This window comes from Cynocephalus volans, chromosome 1 (assembly GCF_027409185.1).
Source record: "Cynocephalus volans isolate mCynVol1 chromosome 1, mCynVol1.pri, whole genome shotgun sequence".
Lineage (NCBI taxonomy): Eukaryota > Metazoa > Chordata > Mammalia > Dermoptera > Cynocephalidae > Cynocephalus > Cynocephalus volans.
The window spans coordinates 95,315,692-95,337,349 of record NC_084460.1 but is presented as its reverse complement, the minus strand read 5'-3'; positions in this window follow the sequence as shown (position 1 = coordinate 95,337,349).

Below are 21,658 nucleotides of genomic sequence, written 5' to 3'. Positions count from 1 at the left end.
GGAAGTCTGTGCTCATGTGACTCCCTTAGCATATGACATTCTATCAATGAAAATTCAATCAATCAAAATTCAACAATGCCCAGATCACCCACAGGTCACATACACAGAAGTGTTTGTAAAGATGGATTTCAGAACTCAGGCACTAGACAGTAAAAAGAGTTGCTAAGTAGTTAAGATTGTTGTCTTGGAATGGAATCTCCTGGGTTCACATTCCATCTTCACCACTTGGGCTGTTCCTTAGCCTATGTGACTCTCAGTTTCTTCATCTACAAAGTGAGAATATTAAATGCCCCGTTAGGGTTATTGTGAGGATAAAGTGAGATAACTTGTACAAAGTGCTTAGCACAGTGCCTGGCACTTATGGACATTCATTACTGTCAACTATGTTAGTATCATTTATAGGTGACACATAGATCAACTGGAAATGTGCATTGCCTCTGATAGAGATGGAAGCTAAATAATTAGGTTATTATTATCATTACCTAATGAGGGAAACTGTAATATCAGTGTCTAATCAATCCCAACATAGATAATACAAAAAGACACCAAGGGAGGCCAGCGAAGGTGCAAACTTTTGAATGAATTAGCCACAAGTAGAACTGGAAAACAAGAGGCAGACAGAGGCAGTGCTAATCCTGTACTATCCATGGAGGTGGTCTCGTAGCCCAAGGACTCTGAGGAAGCAGTCCCATTGGCAAGGCTCTCTGTATAGTGGGGAAGTCCCTCACTATGTCAGCTGATGGACTCTTGCTAAACTCACCCACGTTGTTCTACTCCCCAAACCCTCCTTGTGATTGGGATCTGACTTCCCACGTAGCATAACTTAATAGACCGACATTCCAGGTCTAAAAAGGTCCAAGGTACCCTTTTAGTTATGAGACTCAGTCTGTCAGGGTTCAATCCCCCCACAAATGTGTCAACAGTGGGTCCCAGACCATCCAGACAAAGACCTTCTCAGTTAATTCTCTTCACACGTCTACAGTCTATGACCGAACTAGAAAGATATAGTTGAGACCTGATTTCAGGTCTTCTGACTCTAAGTCCAATATTCTTTCCATTATGAAAAACGTAAGAAGAGTCTTTCCTATGACTTGAACATAAATCCCTTAATCTTATTCTTTTTTTTCTTAACATTTACCCATTTGTTATAAAGTATATTACAAATAGGGCAAGGTATGGGGCAAGGCTCATGGAGCTGCCATGCCCTCTCCAGGCAACCATCCTCCAGGAACCTCCACGTGTTCAGCTATCCTGAAGCTCCCCCAACACTCTCCTTAATTTTATTCGTATTTGAAAGGGAGGATTAGAGGGTCAGTCAATGCCCTAAAACCCAGATGTGTACTAAAGAAAGCAAATGGCTTGGTTAATTGTTCTTCTACCATTTACATAAACGTAGTCAATCAAACTAAAGTGCAATTCAGTTAGAGCGCTAATGCATATCCAGAGGCAAGCAAATGTGTTTGCTGGCAAGCATCGAAAGCCGACATTGAGAGCTGGGGCCAAAGGAGCGGGCTCTCAGCGACTGCTAGCGGTTGTCTTTTATCATTGCATATCTGGTTTAAAAAAAAAAAATTTTTTTTTCAGTGTGAAGAGGGCTGTGACTTGTAGAGAAACTTGATTATCCTCAACTTCACACATTCCAATTGAGTGATAATTAGACCCAACTGGAATGTGCATTTCTCTGTGAAAGCTTTCTTCGTATATTAAAAAAGTTGTGTCTTTTTAGGAAACCAAACATATGAAAATACAGGACATATATAAAATTACTTAGGTGAGATTATTCATTTAAAAATAAAGTACTTTTAACAGAACCTCCTTTTAAAGGATAAATTCCTCTCATGAATTTTAAATACTTAATAACAGAAAAATTCCACATACACACATTTTTGAAATATTGTAGTGCAAATTCATAGTGTAAACAAATGTATTGAACATAGGCTTAAAAAAATGGAATGCCCTGTGAGTTTGGGTGTTTTGTCTATTTTGTTCATCACAGAAACCCCAGAGCCTGGCACACATGAAGGCACTCAGTACATATCTGTTGGATGGAGCTGAATTGAAGGGTTAAAAAAGAGAGAGATTGAATTTGGAGGCCTCCAAGTTTCACCCGGATGGGAATCTGAAGACATGATGCAGAAGAAATCAGGAGGTGAGGTTTAGAACTGGTGTAGGCAGTGGGTAAGAAGCAGAGTATAGCCCTTTGTGGTCTCAGGTACCAGCCTGCTGTTTCGAGTAAAGTCAAGCCTTCTCCAACAGAAGCAATGTGTACTGCTCAGGTCTCAAGCAGAAAAACCTCTAGAGATGCTGGCCTCAATCAACATACAGTAGTCCCCACTCATCCACAGGGGATACGTTCCAAGACCCCCTGTAGATGCCTGAAGCCACAGACAGTGCCGAACCCTGTGTCTACTATGTTTTTTCCTATACATTCATACCTATGATAAAGTTTAATTTATAAATTAGGCATGGTAAGAGATTAACAACAATAACTAATAATAACATAGAACAATTAAATAAAATAAGGGGTACTTGAGCACAAGCACTGCGATTCCATGAGAGTAGATCTGATAACCCAGACAGCCACTAAGTGACCAAGAGGTGGGTGGCGTCTACGGAGTGGACACGCTGGACACAGGGATAATTCACGTCCCAGGAAGGACGGAGCAGAAAGTACAAGGTTTCATCACAATACTCAGAATGGCATGCAATTTGAAACTTATGAATTGTTTATTTCCGGAATCTTCCATGTAATATTTTCAGACTGGTTGACCATGGGTAACTGAAATCATGGAAAGCGAAACCGCAGACTATTAGATCTCCACCAGAGAAGAGCAGCGCCTTCACAAATTATGTCCATCTAGAATTTCAGAGTCAGCTACTAGGGGAAAAGTTGCCATTTCAGGGCCCCGTTTCTTGGCCTTCACAGTGCAATTATAGTACCATTCTGTCATCAGCCATTTTATTCCAAACTTCCCCTCCTTCAATCTGTACATAAAACAAAATAACGAAAAGCTTCTACCTGGGACTATAGGTTTGAGTCCTCTCAGAGTGTTTTCTCTCCTCTGTCTTCGAACAGACAATTCGGTTAATCCAATTCTGTACCAGCGGTCTCAGAATACATTGGATGATACCATGTCTAATTCAACCTATAGGATTATACTTCCTGAAGAACAGTAAAAGCTCTTATTTTTAGCCCAAACTGGAGATTATATTTTCCAAAAAATAAAAATAAAGTATGTAAGTACCAAAAGGAATATTAAGAAAATAATTTAACTAGAAAGCCACGTCATTAAATTTTCTATCTTAGAAATTAAGAGCAGGTGTTTCCCTTTAGCTACCTAGGACATGGAAATATGGAAAGACAGAGCATCTGTCAAACATTAAGTCCTTTACTGAAAAAAATATGAATTATAAAATAATCAAAACAATCGTGTGTCCTCTTGTTATTTGTTCAATACATTAAAAATCTTAAATTATGTTATCAACACTAACTATCCTGTTGCATTTAAAAAATGTCCAGAAGAGAAGCTTATGTCTCAATCATACCAATTGTTTTCTTTTTTTGTTTGTTTCTTACATAAATAAAAATTCTATTTCATTAAGTTATTCTGAATGGGAACATTCTGGGGCACCAAAATTCAAGAGAGACATTAGAGCAGGGTGGTTGGGGCACTGGTTTGAAATCCTGGCTTCATCACTTACTAGTCGAATGATCTTGGGTGATCTTTTTGGTTAGATAACTATGTTCAGTAACAAATATTCTATTTCCTGCCAGTAAAATGGTATTAACAATAGTAACTATTTCATAATAGCTGTGAGAATTAAATGTTTTGCTGTATGTAAAATACTTGGAGCAGTGCCTAACACACAGTAAGCACTCAATAAATATTAGCTTCTATACCAAAAAGAGTTAATCAGTTGGTTGTAAACCTATTTGTAAACATAACCTTAATCTTCATATTACACAGCAGCGAAATTCAAAACAGTTCATAATTTGATAGCACATGAACAAGAATTTGAAAGAAAAGCAAATGACATCTCTCCTCCAACTACAGGATAAGGCCTTTTTAACAACTAAGATTATTCTAGCCACCCCTCTCTCTTTGCCATTAAGATTTAACAGCTAGATAAAAGTTCTTTTCAATTCCACTGATAATAACATTTTTGCAGAATTTAGCTTGGCCACTGGAGGGCTCTCACAGTCTCCCATTAGTGCTATATAAAAGTGAGCTCACCAATACAAAAACAATGAACATTACAAAATACCAATAGCACCACTGACACATCCCTTTTCAAAAGTAACTCAAAAATATATAGCAAAAGGATTTAAGATCTGTATTCTTTGATCCAACTTTTAAAAATTTATCTAAGAAAATTATTATGAAAGTGCCCAATTCAATTAAATGTTAAGTAGATGATATGTTGCAAAATATGAATTTCAAAACATGAATTGCTAAATTTTATTTCAAATATCTTTTTTAACATATATATATAAATATATTTGGGAAATACACACTGAAATGTTAGCAAACAGTTCCTCTGGGTAATGTGATTGAGAGTTTTTCCTCTTTTTTACTCTTTAGCCATTTTCCTGTTTTCCATAATGAACATGAGTTGCTTTGATAATGAAAAAAAAAGTTTTAATATTTTTAATTTAAAATATTTTAAGTATTTTTAAATATTCATTATTGTATAATGGTCTATAAAGAGTATTCATGTCCCTATACAAAATGTGACCATTTTGATGGTTGTGTCACTACTTCATTGGCAGTCTGCCTCACTCTTAGGACATAGTTTAAACGCTTTTGGATACAAAATCACATAAGCCCTTTACGATGTAACCCTGTCTACAACCCCTCCCTTCCATGTGCAGCCTCCTACACCAAGCAATGTCCACACCAGTCATACTGAAGTCCTTGGCAGTTCTTCATAAAGGAGTGCCATGCTTCCTCATCCTCTGTGATTTACACTTGCCCTTTATTCTGCAGGAAACACCCTTCTCCACCCAACTCATGCAAAAGCTTTATTTAGCCCAAGAACATCATACAACAGGACTTTTCTACCTCTTCTTATGGAGTTCTAGAGGGTTCCCATAGCAACTTGTGCATGATTTTATCAAAACATAAATCATCCATATTATAGGTTTTAGTTTTGAACTTAACTGTGTGAATTGCTTTCTCAGTAAGTATGATATTGCATTCATTACTAGCCTCCCATCTGTCCTCACGCAGCTCCTTCTGCCTGGAATGCTTCCCAATACAGCCACAGCTTCCCTGCCTTCCCCCTGACTCACATATTTCAAAGCTCTGTTCAGTGTCATCTTGAGCAGGAACATTAGCCACCCTCCAGGTTGAGTTAGGTGTATCTCTCATTTTCCCTTACTCCTCTTTATAGACCTCTCATGTTGAACTTAGCTACACTCCTTTAAAATTATCTGTTCAGGTGTTTGGGAGTTTCTCAAAGGCAGAAGCTGTGGCTGGCTCAACCCTGTACATCCAGCATCTAGGAGTGTCAGTATCAGGCCAGGGCAAATAGTAGTCATTGTTATCTAAGCTAAACACCTACCCTAAAAGCTTTCCCAAGGGAAAGTTCTAGCTTTAATGTATAAAACTCTGTGGTATCAACCTAGATCTTTTTGAAAGGAAATTCTGGTTTTATCCTGCAGTAATCAGCTCCTAAGATGACACCTAATGATCTCCACCTCCTGGGATTCACATTCTTGTGTAGTGCCCTCCTGCATTGTTCCAGGGTTAGTCAGTATGACCAATAGCATATGACAGAAGTGACATTATATCACCAGAGATACTGGGTTATTAAAAGACTGGCTAAATATGAGAGTGATAAAAAAAATAGAAATGTCATATCAACTTTGCATTTGCAAAACTTGTTTGGAAAAGTCTTAAAACAAAAGTACTACCATGGACTTCAACAATAAAAAATAAATAAACCAACCAACAAATTAAACCAGTAAACCTTGGGGAAAGGAGAGAATCTGATTTCCAGAGACACCACATCACAATTGTCAAATGACCAGTTAAAAAAATCATAAGGCACTAAAAAAAGCAAAAAAAAAAAAAAAAGGAAAATGTGACTCATTCAAAAGAATTAAAAAAAATGAGAAATAATCCCTGAAAAAGCCCAGACATAAGACCTATGAGACAAAGATTTCAAAACAACTGTCTTCAGTATAGTCAAAGAGCTAATAGAAAACATAAACAAAGAACTAAAGGAAATATAAAAAAAACAATGTATGAACAAAATGAGAATTTCAATAAAGAGACAAAAGTTATAAAAAGGAACCAAACAGAAATTCTGGAGCTGAAAAGTACAATAGATGAAGTGGAAAATTCACTACAGAAGTTCAACAGCAGATTTGAGCAGACAGAAGAAACATTCACCAAACAGAAGATAGGACAATTAAAATGATCAAGTAGAGGAGTTTCAAGATGGCGGCGGCTGCGGCGGCTGGCGCGGAGTACCTGAGGTGGAAAAGGCGGCCACTGGGCCTCAGGCAGCCGGGAAACTTGTGGACCTTCCTCTGGCCATCTCTTAAGGGAGGACCACTGCTGCTGGCCGGTCGTGGGGGCTCAACGCCACTTTGCCCCCGGCAGGAGAGGCTGGCTCATTTACAGGCAACAGCTTTGAAGTGTGGAGCAGGAAAAGAACTGATTCTTAGCTGCAAAAGCGAGTCTTGAAACAGGGAACACGGCGCCAGGGCTGCTGTGGATGCAGCCAGGATCCCGGAGGCTGGGGCCGCACTGAAGGCGGCCAGCTGCCCTATTCAGGATTCGAGGTTTCAGGCCGGCATTAAAGAAGATTCCTGGGAGCGCCCGAGCGGCGCCGCGACTGAACAGCCCGAGGCGGCAGCGCCGAGAACACGGAAGGCAACAAACCAGAGACAGAGCGAGCGCCCGACCTGGCACAGCACTGTGAGTGATCCCTGGCACAGCTCTGTTCGGGGGGTGGATGCCCACGCGGCTCCCGCCTGCACCACCAGGCCACTCACTGCCCCGGTGCTGCCTCCATTTTCCCAGGTGCGGGCAGCTCCGCCCTGCTCGGCCATCACTGAGCCCATTTGCTTGGCCTGGCGCGGGGCTTTCCGGACCCTGCAGGCCGGCCTCCTCTCCCACTCCCTCTGCGGTTCTCTGGCGGGGCTGGGGGTGTGGGGTGTCCCGACCAGTGTTGGGAGGGCTAGGAAGTACGGGCGGGCCGACTGTCACTCCACCACACCCTGGACTCCGGCCCCGGTAAACTTCCTGTTACTGGGAGGCAGATACCATCTCTGCGACCACCAGTTTGGAAAAAAGCCTAACGAATTTCTGGTTGGGAATAGTGTGGTAGGAGAGTTCCCAGGTCTGCTTGAACCTGCCGGAGAGCAGGCTGCAGGCGGGCACTAGACTCGGTTTATACCGGGGGGATACAAAGGTGAACAAGACCCGAGAAAGATCTACACAGTGCTACAAAGGCACCCAGAGAGACCGGTCGTCTGTGCCTAGCAGAAACCTGGTAGACTTCCTGGGTGAGGCGGTGCTGAGCAGGGTCTTGAAGGCCCAGCTGATAGACGAGGGGTGCAGAAGACACACCCCAGCCCAGCACAGTGTGCACAGAGGGGGGAGACGTGCGGCCAGGGAGGCGGAGACTCGACAGAAACCACACACCCGGTGGGGTCGCCACTGCACGATCTAACAGCCTGGGCCAGAGCACACGGAATGGGGAGAAGTCCTGTACAGAAAGTGAAAGCTCAACAGAGATCACACACCCTGTGGTACGTGATCCACCAGCCCAGCAGAGTACAAGCTGACCGGAAAGGTGGATCCCCGGAGAAGCCCAAGACCCGAGGCAACCACACACACAAGACACTAGAGGCCAACTGAGCAGTCACGGCGGGAGCCATACCAAATTGGCAACCACAGCAACATCCTAGTTAGTCATTAGTCTCAAACTGGTGGACTGTGAAACCCCCTGCCACAATGAATAAACACCAAAAAAAAGACACCAGAAATACAAAAAATCAAGAAAGTACACCACCAAAAGTTAATAAATCTCATACTCTAGATCCTATAGAACAAGAAGCCCTTGAAATAACTGACAAGGAATTTCGAGTGATAATTCTAAGGAAACTGAATGAGATACAAGAAAACTCAGCTAGACATCATGATGAAATGAGGAAAAGTATACAGGATCTGAAAGAGGAAATGTACAAGGAAATCAATGTCCTGAAAAAAAATGTAGCAGAACTTGCTGAACTGAAGAAGTTATTCAGTGAAATAAAAAACACAACGGAGAGTTTAACCAGCAGGCTTGTCGAAGTTGAAGAGAGAACCTCTGAACTTGAAGATGGGCTGTTTGAAATAACACAAGCAGACAAAAAGAAAGAAAAAAGAATCAAGGACATGGAAGAAAATCTGAGAGAGATATCAGACAACCTCAAGCGCTCAAATATCCGAGTCATGGGTATTCCAGAAGGGGAGGAAAATGGAGATTCCATTGAAAACATATTCAACAAAATAGTGGCAGAAAACTTCCCAGGTATAGGAAAAATCACAGATCTTCAGATCCAGGAAGCTCAACGATCTCCAAACGTATTCAACCCAAAAAGGCCTTCTCCAAGACATGTCATAGTCAAATTGGCAAAACTCAGAGACAAAGAGAGAATCTTAAAAGCTGCAAGAGAGAAGCATCAAATCACCTATAAGGGAGCCCCAATCAGGTTAACATCAGACTTTTCATCACAAACCCTAAAAGCTAGAAAGGAATGGGATGATATTTTCAAAATACTAAAAGACAAAGATTGCCAGCCAAGAATACTCTACCCTGCAAGGCTATCCTTCCGAAATGAGGGGCAAATAGTATATTTCTCAGACAAACAAAGACTGCGGGAGTTCACTACCACAAGACCACCCTTACAAGAAATCCTCAAGGGAGTACTGGGTTTGGTTCCTGAAAAATAACTACCACTGCCATAAAAACCCAAGAAAAATCTAAACCCACTAGTACAATAAAAATGGCATTCATGAAGAGAAAACAAGCTAACAAAAACACTATCTACAACCTAAGGAACCAACAAACAAAGAAACCAAACAGTAAATCAGAAAGCAAGGAACAAAAGACACCTAAGACAACCAAACAACCAATAAAATGCTAGGAATAAATCAACACCTTTCAATAACAACTCTTAATGTTAAAGGCTTAAATTCCCCAATTAAAAGACACAGACTGGCTGACTGGATCAAAAAGCAGGACCCAACTATATGCTGCCTACAAGAGACCCACCTCACCCATAAAAATTCACACAGACTAAGAGTGAAAGGATGGAAAAAGATTTACCATGCAAACAGAAAAGAAAAACGAGCTGGAGTGGCTATTCTTATATCTGACAAAATAGACTTTAAACTAAAAACCATAAAAAGAGACAATGAGGGACACTACTTAATGATAAAAGGACTGATCCATCAAGAAGACATAACAATCATAAATATGTATGCACCCAATGTTGGAGCAGCCAGATTTATAAAACAAACTCTACTAGACCTAAAGAAGGAAATAGACACTAATACCATAATAGCAGGGGACCTGAACACTCCACTGTCAATATTAGACAGATCATCTAGGCAAAGAATCAGTAGAGAAACACAAGATCTAAACAAGACTCTAGACCAATTGGAATTGGCAGATATCTACAGAACATTCCACCCAACAACCTCAGAATATTCATTCTTCTCATCAGCACATGGATCATTCTCCAGGATAGATCACATATTAGGTCACAAATCAAGTCTCAATAAATTCAAAAAAATTGGAATTATCCCATGTATCTTCTCAGACCACAATGGATTAAAACTAGAAATTAATAACAAACAAAACTCTGGAAACTATACAAACACATGGAAATTAAACAGCATTCTACTTAATGACATATGGGTCCAAGAAGAAATCAAGCAGGAAATCAAAAAGTTTATTGAAACTAATGAAAACAATGATACATCATACCAAAACCTGTGGGATACTGCAAAAGCAGTATTGAGGGGAAAATTTATTGCATTAAATGCTCACTTCAGAAGAATGGAAAGATGGCAAGTGAACAACCTAACACTTCACCTTAAAGAACTAGAAAAACAAGAACAATCCAATCCTAAAGTTAGCAGACGGAAAGAAATCATTAAGATCAGAGCAGAACTGAATGAAATTGAAAACCAAAAAACAATTCAAAAGATCAACGAATCAAAAAGTTGGTTTTTTGAAAAGATAAATAAAATTGACAAACCATTAGCATGGCTAACAAAAAAAAGAAGAGAGAAGACTCAAATAACAAAAATTAGAAATGAAAAAGGCGATATTACAACTGATTCATCTGAAATACAAGGAATCATTCGAGACTACTATAAACAACTATACGCCAACAAATTTGAAAATCTGGAGGAAATGGATAAATTTCTGGACACACACAAGCTCCCAAAACTGAACCATGAAGATGTAGAAAATTTGAACAGACCAATAACAGTAAAGGAGATTGAAGCTGTTATCAGAAGGCTCCCAACAAAGAAAAGCCCAGGACCAGATGGATTCACAGCAGAATTTTACCAAACATTCAAACAGGAATTGACACCGATTCTTTACAAACTATTCCAAAAGATTGAAACGGACGCAAATCTCCCAAACTCATTCTATGAAGCAAACATCATCCTGATACCAAAACCAGGTAAAGATATAACCAAAACAGAAAACTACAGGCCGATATCCTTGATGAATACAGATGCAAAAATCCTCACTAAAATACTAGCAAACAGAATACAGCAACACATACGAAAAATTATTCATCACGATCAAGTGGGATTCATCCCAGGGATGCAAGGTTGGTTCAACATACGCAAATCAATAAATGTGATACACCATATTAATAAACTCAAACACAAGGACCATATGATCATCTCTATAGATGCTGAAAAAGCATTTGATAAAGTTCAGCACTCATTCATGACAAAGACCCTCTATAAGTTAGGTATAGAGGGAAAGTATCTCAACATAATTAAAGCCATATATGACAAACCCACAGCCAATATCATCCTGAATGGGGAAAAGCTGAAAGCTTTTCCTTTAAGAACAGGCACTAGACAAGGATTCCCACTCTCACCACTTCTATTCAACATAGTGTTGGAAGTACTAGCCAGAGCAATCAGAGAAGAGAAGGAAATAAAGGGCATCCAGATTGGAAAAGATGAAGTCAAACTGTCCCTGTTTGCAGATGACATGATCCTATATATCGAACAGCCTAAAACCTCTACAAAAAAACTGTTGGAATTGATAAATGATTTCAGCACAGTAGCAGGATACAAAATCAACACACAAAAATCAGTAGCATTTCTTTTCTCCAATAGTGAACATGCAGAAGGAGAAATCAAGAAAGCCTGCCCATTTACAATAGCCACCAAAAAAATAAAATACTTAGGAATTGAGTTAACCAAGGAGGTGAAAAATCTCTATAATGAGAACTACAAACCACTGCTGAGAGAAATTAGAGAGGATACAAGAAGATGGAAAGATATCCCATGCTCTTGGATTGGAAGAATCAACATAGTGAAAATGTCCATACTACCCAAAGTGATATACAAATTCAATGCAATCCCCATCAAAATTCCAAAGACATTTTTCTCAGAAATGGAAAAAACTATTCAGACATTTATATGGAACAATAAAAGACCATGCATAGCCAAAGCAATGCTCAGCAAAAAAAATAAAGCTGGAGGCATAACACTACCTGACTTTAAGCTATACTACAAAGCTATAATAACCAAAACAGTATGGTACTGGCATAAAAACAGACACACTGACCAATGGAATAGAATAGAGAATCCAGAAATCAACCCACACACTTACTGCCATCTGATCTTTGACAAAGGCACCAAGCCTATTCACTGGGGAAGGGACTGCCTCTTCAGCAAGTGGTGCTGGGATAACTGGATATCCATATGCAGGAGAATGAAACTAGATCCATACCTCTCACCGTATACTAAAATCAACTCAAAATGGATTAAGGATTTAAATATACACCCTGAGACAATAAAACTTCTTAAAGAAAACATAGGAGAAACACTTCAGGAAATAGGACTGGGCACAGACTTCATGAATACGACCCCAAAAGCACGGGCAACCAAAGGAAAAATAAACAAATGGGATTATATCAAACTAAAAAGCTTCTGCACAGCAAAAGAAACAATTAAAAGAGTTAAAAGACAACCAACAGAGTGGGAGAAAATATTTGCAAAATATACATCTGACAAAGGATTAATATCCAGAATATATAAGGAACTCAAACAACTTTACAAGAAGAAAACAAGCAACCCAATTCAAAAATGGGCAAAAGAGCTAAGTAGGCATTTCTCTAAGGAAGATATACAAATGGCCAACAGACATATGAAAAAATGCTCAACATCACTCAGCATCCGGGAAATGCAAATCAAAACCACATTGAGATACCATCTAACCCCAGTTAGGATGGCTAAAATCCAAAAGACTATGAACGATAAATGCTGGCGAGGCTGCGGAGAAAAAGGAACTCTCATACATTGTTGGTGGGACTGCAAAATGGTGCAGCCTCTATGGAAAATGGTATGGAGGTTCCTTAAACAATTGCAAATAGATCTACCATACGACCCAGCCATCCCACTGTTGGGAATATACCCAGAGGAATGGAAATCATCAAGTCGAAGGTATACCTGTTCCCCAATGTTCATCGCAGCACTCTTTTCAATAGCCAAGAGTTGGAACCAGCCCAAATGTCCATCATCAGATGAGTGGATATGGAAAATGTGGTACATCTACACAATGGAATACTACTCAGCTATAAAAACGAATGAAATACTGCCATTTGCAACAACATGGATGGACCTTGAGAGAATTATATTAAGTGAAACAAGTCAGGCACAGAAAGAGAAATACCACATGTTCTCACTTATTGGAGGGAGCTAAAAATTAATATATAAATTCACACACACACATACACACACACACACACAAACCGGGGGGGGGGGGGGAAGAAGATATAACAACCACAATTATTTGAAGTTGATACAACAAGCAAACAGAAAGGACATTGTTGGGGGGGAGGGGGGAGGGAGAAGGGAGGGAGGTTTTGGTGATGGGGAGCAATAATCAGCTACAATGTATATCGACAAAATAAAATTTTTTTAAAAAAAATGATCAAGTAGAAAGGAGAAGGGAAAAAATGAAGAAAAGTAAACAGAACCTAAGGTACTTATGGAACACTATTAAGTAACCAACATATCCTTCTCTGTAGTCTTAGGAAAAGAAAGAGAGGAACAGAGAGATTATTTGAATAATGGCTGAAAACTTCCCAAATTTGATAAAAAGACATGAATTTACAAGTCTAAGAAGCTCAAGAAATGGAAAATAGGATAAACACTATGATACCAAACTGCGGAAAGCCAAAGACAAAAGGAAAATCTTGAGAGTATCAACAGAAAAGCAACTCATCAGGCACAAGGGTCATCAATAAGATTATCAGCAGATTCTCAGCAGAAACCCTGGTAGAAGACAGTGGGATGATGTGTTTAAAATGCTGAAGGGAAAAATCTTTCAACCAAGAAATTTATATCTGGCAAAACTGTCCTTCAAAAATAAGAGAGGAATTAAGATACTCCCAGATAAACAAATGCTGAGGGAATTCATTACCACCATACCTGCCCTACAAGAAATGCTAAAGGGAGTCTTTTAGGTTAAAACAAATGGATACTAGGGAGTAACTTGAAGCCATAAGAAGAAATAAATACCTCTAGTAAAGGTAAATATATGGGAAAATATCAAAACCAGTACTAATATCAGTTTGTTTCTACAGTTTTTATTTTCTACATGACTTAATAGACAACTACTTTAAAAAATTATAAATCTAAGTTATTGGGAGATGGGATGGGAATCAAAACATTTCACTACAAAAAAATCAACTAAATATGCAAAAGGACAGTAATAGAGGAAATGAAGAACAAACAATGCTATAAGATACATAGAAAACAAATGGCAAAATGGCAATAGTAAAGCCTTCCTTATCAGTAATTATGTTAAATGTAAATGGATTAAACTCTTTAATTAAAAGACAGAGATTTGGGGAGTGACATCACCAAAATGGCACATAGGAGATACCACCTTTTATGCCTCCATGAATAAGCAAATATAGACAATTATTTACAAAACAAAATAGCCCAGAGAGGACTCAAGGGCCCATTAAAGAATCTGCAAAGATGTAATGGAGCAAAAAGGAGGAGAAAATCCACACAGGAAGGATCCCTTGTAAGATGGCATGCCTGAGAAGCAAGGAGACACCTAGGAACAAAGAAGAAAAGCAGAGGCTATCAGTATCAGCAACACAGTGAGAACCACAGTAGTTCTCAGCAGTCTGCTCCATGAAGGACTCTGGCATGTCTTGCCACTGAGGTAACCAATAGCCATTCCAATGAGAAATCCCAAAGAGTGAGAAACAGCTACACATTTCTCCCTCTTCTAAAAGTGGCCACTGTTGAACCACTTCAGGAAAGGAGCTACCACCTCTCCCAACCCAGTGTGTGGTCTGAACATGGAGTTGAGTGCCCATACTCCAGACTTGGGTTCTGTGACTGCTCACTCACATCTCAGACATTGGAATCTATCACAATAGTAAACACTCAGGGTTCCAGTGAACATTCATAGTCTACACTCAAGGTTTCCAAGTGTAGCCCTCACTGCATGTGCCTGCATACAAGGCACTGCCACAACTGCCATGGTGAACAAGGCCCCACGCCAACTCTGGGGCATGCTCTATCACTGTACATTCCTGTGCTTCCACTCTTAGCTCCCCCAGCTTCTTCACAAGCACCAACAACTCACACATGGTTACCAATGCAGCAGTGGGGGTGACTGCATCCCAGGCACCAGTGCCACTGAATGTCCCACATCTCAGAGCCATATTCTCTCCACATGTGCCAATGCATCAGGACTCAGCTCCATGGCCCACTCCACAAGTGCCACTCATCAGACACTGGTGCAACCACCACTGCAAGCCAGCCTACAAGCCAGACCCATTGCTACAAGGAATACTCCCAACCACAACTTCCCCAGTGGGAGAAAAAGAGATCTAGAGGACCATACTAACCATCACCACCACAGATGACCACAACCCTCGCCAACTCTGCAAATATCCAGTGTCGATGGCTGAGGATTCCTGCAATCTCTGTTAACACCAACCTCAGCCTACAGAGGTGCACAAAGACTACATAGATGGCACCATCATTAGTGACAGAACTGCTGCATCCCACCCAGCAAGCACCCTTGAACACCCCCCCCCCATAGGGAAGGTCTTTCCACAGTGAAGTTAGCCGTAAAGTCTGCAAGAGGTGACTGCTCAATTAGTGTGCAGACATCAACACAAGGCAATGAGAAACATGAAAATTCAAGGAGATAAACACCACCAAAAGAACACAATAATCTTCCAGGAGCTGACGACCCCCCACAATGGAAATGGAACACAGTTGTTTTGAAAACTTTGTCTAGCAGGCCTTATGTTTGGGCTTCTTCAAGAATTGTTTTTGTCCATTTTTTGGTTCTTTTGAATAGGTCATATTTTCCTGTTTTGTTAATGCCTTGTGATTTTTTTTTAAATTAGGTATATGGCAATTATAATTATATACCAATAAATTGAAGGTTTAGAGGAAATGGATAAAGTCCTAACAAATACAACCTACTAAAATCAAATTGTGAAGAAATAAAAAATCTGAATAGACCAATAAAGAGGAAGGAAATTGATTAAATCATTAAAAAGCAGTCTTCAATCAAAGAAAAGCCCAGGACCTGATAACTTCATTGCTGAATTCTACCAAACATTTAAATAAGAATTAATACTAATCCTTCTCAAACTCTTCCCAAAAATTAAAGAGGAGAAAAAACTTCCAAACATATTTTATGAGGCCAACATTACTCTGATACCAAAGCCTGACAAAGTAACTATGAGAAAATTACAGGCCAATATCCCTGATCACCCTACCTGCAAAAATCCTCAAGGAAATACTGGAAAGCTGAATTCAACAGCACATTAAAAGGATCATTCACAATGAACAAATTGATTTATCCCTGGGATGCAAGGATGGTTCAACATACACAAATCAATAAATGTGATATGCAACATTAACAGAATGAAAGACAAAAATCATATCATCTCAATATATGCAGAAAAGGCATTTGACATAATTCAACATCCTTTTATGATAAAAACTCATCAAACTAGGTATAGAAGGAATGTACCTCAACACAATAAAGGCCACATATGGCTCATAGCTAACATAATACTCAATGATGGAAAATCGAAAGCTTTTCTTCTAAAATCAGGAATGAGACAAGGATACTCACTCTCACCACTTCTATTCAACATAGCACTGGAAGTTCTAGCCAGAGCAATTAGGCAAGAGAAAGAAATAAAAGTCATCCAAATTGAAAAGGAAAAAAGTTAGATTGTCCCTGCTTGCAGATAACATGAACATATATATATATATATATATATCCCTATAGACACCATTAAAATCTACTAGAACTAATAAATGAATTGAGTAAAGTTACAGGATATAAAATCAACATACAAAAATCAGAAGCATTTTTATACACTAGCAACAAACTATCTGAAAAAGACATCAAGAAAACAATTCCATTTACAATAGCTACAAAAAATTAAATAAAATACTTAGGAATAAACTTAACCAAGGAGGTGAAAGGCCAGCACACTGAAAACTATAAAACATCGATGAAAGAACTGAAGAAGTTACAAATAAATGAAAAGATATCCCATGTTCATGGATTGGAAGAATTAGTATTGTTAAATGTCCATACTACTGAAAGTAATCTACAGACTCAATGTAATACCTTTCAAAATTTCAATGACATTTTTCACAGAAATAGAAAAAAAATCTTAAAGTTCATATGGAGCCACAAAAGACCCTGCATAGCCAAAGCAAAAAGAATGAAGCTAGAGGCATTATACTACCTGACTGAAAAGTATACTACAGAGCTATAGTAAACAAAACAGTTTGGTTCTGCCATAAAAACAGACACATAGATCAATGGAACAGAATAGAGAGCCCAGAAATAAATCCATGCATTTTTGGTCAATTGATTTTTGACATAGATGCCAAGAACACACAATAGGGTAAGGACAGTTTCTTCAATAAATGTGGCTTGGGCAACTGGATACCCATATGCAGAAGAATGAAATTAGGTGTTTATCTTACACAGTATACAAAAATTAACTCAAAATGCATTAATGACTTAAATGTAAGATCTGCAACAATAAAACTACTAGGAGAAAACAGAGGGAAAGCTCCACAGCATTGGTCTAAGCAATGATTTTTTTGGATATAAACCCCAAAGCACAGGCAACAAAAGCAAAAAATAGACAAATAGGATTCCATCAAACTAAAACCCAACTGCACAGCCAAAGAAACAGTCAACAAAATGAAAAGGCAACCCATGAACTGGGAGAAAATATTTGCAAATCATACGTTTCATAAGGGGTTAATATCCAAAATACATAAGGAACCCAAACAATAGCAAGAAAACCACCTAATTTTAAAATGGGCACAGGTTCTGAATAGACATTTCTCAAAAGAAGACATACAAATGGTCAATAGATGTATGAGAAAATGCTCAAAATCACTAATCATCAAAGACATGCAAATTGAAATCACAATGAGATATCTCCTCACATCTGTCAGAATGTCTGTTATTAAAAAGTTGAAAGATAAATGCTGGGAAGGATGTGGACAAAAGGTAACCCTTGCACAATATTTTAAGGAAGGAATGTTGGTAGGAATGTAAATTAGTACAGCCATTATAGAAAACAGTATGGAGGTTCTTTTTAAAATACTGGAGTGTAAAAAAGTCAAACTCATAGAAACAGAGAATAAACTAGTGGTTACCAGAGGATAGGAGATGGGGATATTGGGTAGATGTTTGCTAAAGAAATCAAAATTTTGGTTAGACAGGAAGAATAAGCTCAAGGATCTATTTTATACCATGGTGACTACAGTTAATAACAATATATTATATACTTGAAAATTGCTAAGCATATATTTTAAGTGTTCTCACCACAAAATAATAAGTATGTGAGGTAATGCATATGTTAAATAGCTTGCTTTAGCCATCCCACATGTATATATACATTAAAACATCATGTTGACAACATAAATATATAAAATTTTACTTGCTGATTTAAAAATAAAAATAAGACAGATTGACAGAATAGATTTTTAAAAATGAGTCGATTATATACTGTCTACAAGACACCCACTTGAAATCTAAAAATGCAAATAAAGTAAAAGTGAAAGGATGGAAAAAAGACATTACATGCAAATAGTAACCAAAAGAGAACTAAGGTGGCTCTACTAATATCAAAGTAGACTTTAAGTCAAAAGCTATTACAAGAGACAAAGGACATTATATATTGATAAAAGGGTCAATTCATCAAGAAGATATAAGAATTATAAATTTATATGCACCAAACAACAAAACTCCAAAATATATAAAGCAAACATAGATGGAATTGAAGGGAGAAACAGACGGTTCTACAACACCCTGCTTTCAATAATGAATACAATAGCCACACAGAAGAGCAGTAAGGAAATAGAAGACTTGAATAACACAATAAACCAATTAGACTTAACAGACATATACAGAATACTCCACCCAACACAATACACATTCATTCTTCTCACGTACACATGGGAATCTACATAATAGAGCATAAAGCAAGTCTTAATAAATGTAAAAGATTGAAATCATACAAAGTATCATTTCCAATCAAAATGTAATGAAAATAGAAATCAACTTAAGTAAAACTGAAAAATTCACAAATATGTGGAAATTAACCAATACACTCTTAAACAACCAATGGCTCAAAGAAGAAATCATAAGGGAAATTAGAAAATACCTTGAAACAAATAAAAATGATAATACAACATACTGAAATTTATGGAATGTAGCAAAAGCATTGATGATATGAAAATTTGTAGTTGTAAAGCATACATTAAAAAAGAAAAATCTCAGATCAATAAACAAATTGTAAACTTGGAGGAACTAGGAAAATAAGGTCAAACTAAACCCAAAACTAGTAGGAAAAAATAGTAAAGATTACAGCAGAGATAAATAAAATGGAGAATAGAAAACAATAGAGAAAAATCAATAAAACTGAAAGTTCTTTGAAAGGATCAACAAAATTGGCAAACCTTTAGCTAGATTTAAAAAAAAAAGACCACTAAAATCAGAAATGCAAATGGGTTACTATCAATGTTACCAAAATAAAAAGGGCTTTAAGAGGATAATATGATCAATTGTATGTCACCAAATTAGATAACCCAGATGAAATGGACAAATTCCTAGAAATACACAATCTACCAAAACTGACTCATGAAGAAATAGAAAATCTGAATAAACCTAAAATTATTTAGGAGACTAAATCAGCAATCAAAAACCTCCCAAACAAGAAAATCTCCATGGTGTCACCTGCACCATGCTCAGCCAGTGAGTGTACCAGCCATCCCTATATAGGATCCGAACCCACGGCGTGAGCGCCACTGCTCTCCCAGTGCCGCACTCTCCCGAGTGAGCCACGGGGTTGGCCCTCTACTAGTAAATTCTACCAAACACTTAAAGAAAGAATACCATTCCTTCACAAACTCTTCCAAATAATCGAAAAGGAGAGCTTTACTTTCTAATGCATTTTATGAGGCCAGGATTATCCTGATACCAAGGCCAAAGCTACAAGAAAAAGTAAAACTACAGACCAATATACCTTATAGATATTGATGCAAAAATCCTCAGTAAAATCCTAATAAACCAAATTCAGCAGCATATTAAAAGGATTATACACCATGACCAATGGCACTTATTTGGGAAACACAAAGATGGTTCAACATATGAAAGCCAACGTAATAGCCCACATTAATAGCATGATTTTAAAAGCCACAATCATCTCAATTAATGCAGAAAAAGCATTTGACAAAATTCAACATCCTTTCATTATAAAAACACTCAATAAAATACGAATAGAAGGAACTTCCTCAATGTGATAAATAGGCCATATACAAAAACTTCACAGCTAACATCACACTCAATGGTGCAAAGCTGAAAGCTTTTCCTCTAAGATCAGGAACATGACAAAGATGCTCACTTTCATCATTTCTACTTAACATAGTATTGAAAGTTCTAGCAGAGTGATTAGGCAACAAAAAGAAATAAAAAGCATCTAAATCTGAAAGGAAAAAGTAAAATTATCTCTGTTCACAGAAGACATGATCTTAAATTTAGAAAACCTAAGATTACACATACACACACACTGTTAGAGCTAATTAATGAATTCAGCAAAGTTTCAGGATACAAAATCAACACACAAAAATCAGTTGCACTTCTATACACTAGTAATCAGCAATCCAAATGGAAATTAAGAAAACAATTCCATTTACAATGCTTCAGAAAGAACAAAATACTTAGGAATAAATTTAACCAAGGAGAAGACTTATATGCTGAAAACTGCAAAATGTTCCTGAATGAAATTAAAGAAGACATAAATAAATGGAAAGACCTCCCATGTCCAGATTGGAAGATTTAATATTGTTGACAGTACTACCCCAAACCATCCACAGTTTTAGTGCGACCCCTGTTAAAATCCCAATGGTGTTTTTTGCAAAAATTGAAAAATCTTACCAAAATCCGTATAGAATCTCAAGGGACCCCAAAAAGTCAAAACAATCTTGAAATGATGAACAAATTTGAAAGACTCACACTTCCTCATCTCAAAACTTGCTAAAAAGCTACAGTAATCAAAGCAGTGTGGGACTGGCATAAGGACAGATGTATAGATTAATGTAATAAAATAGAGAGCTCAGAAATAAACACTCATATATACATGGCCAAATAATTTTCAAAAAGGGTGCCAAGACCATTCAATGGGGAAAGGACAGTTTTTTCAACAAAAGATGCTGGGAAAACCAGATACCTATCTGCAAAAGGATGAAGTCAGACTCTTACTTTACACCATATACAAAAATTAACTCAAAATGGAGCAAAAACCTAAACATAAGGTTAAAACTATAAAACACTTAGAAGAAAATATATAGAAGGAATGCTTCATAATACTGGATTTGTCAATAATTTCTTGGATATGACAGTAAAAGCATAGGCAACAAAAGAGAAAAAATAAACTGTACTTCATCAAAAGTTAGAAGTTTTGTGCTTCAAAGGATACTATCAAGAGTGAAAAGACAACCACAGAATGGGAGCAAATACTTATAAAATCATATCCTGATAAGGAATTAATATTCAAAACATATAAACAATATGTACAACTCAACTACAAAAAAACCAGACAACCCAATTTTTAAAATGAGCAAAGGACTGGAACAGACATTTCTCTAAAGACATCCAAATGGCCAATAAGCACATTTGATGCTCAACATCACTACTAACTAGGGAAATGTAAATCAAACCACAATGAAATAGCATCTCACACCCATTAGGATGTTTACAATGGATAAAATGGAAAGTAACATGTTGGCAAGGATGTGGAGAAAATGGAATCCTTGCATATTCCTGGTGAGAATGCAAAATGATGCAGCCCTGTGGAAAAGTTACG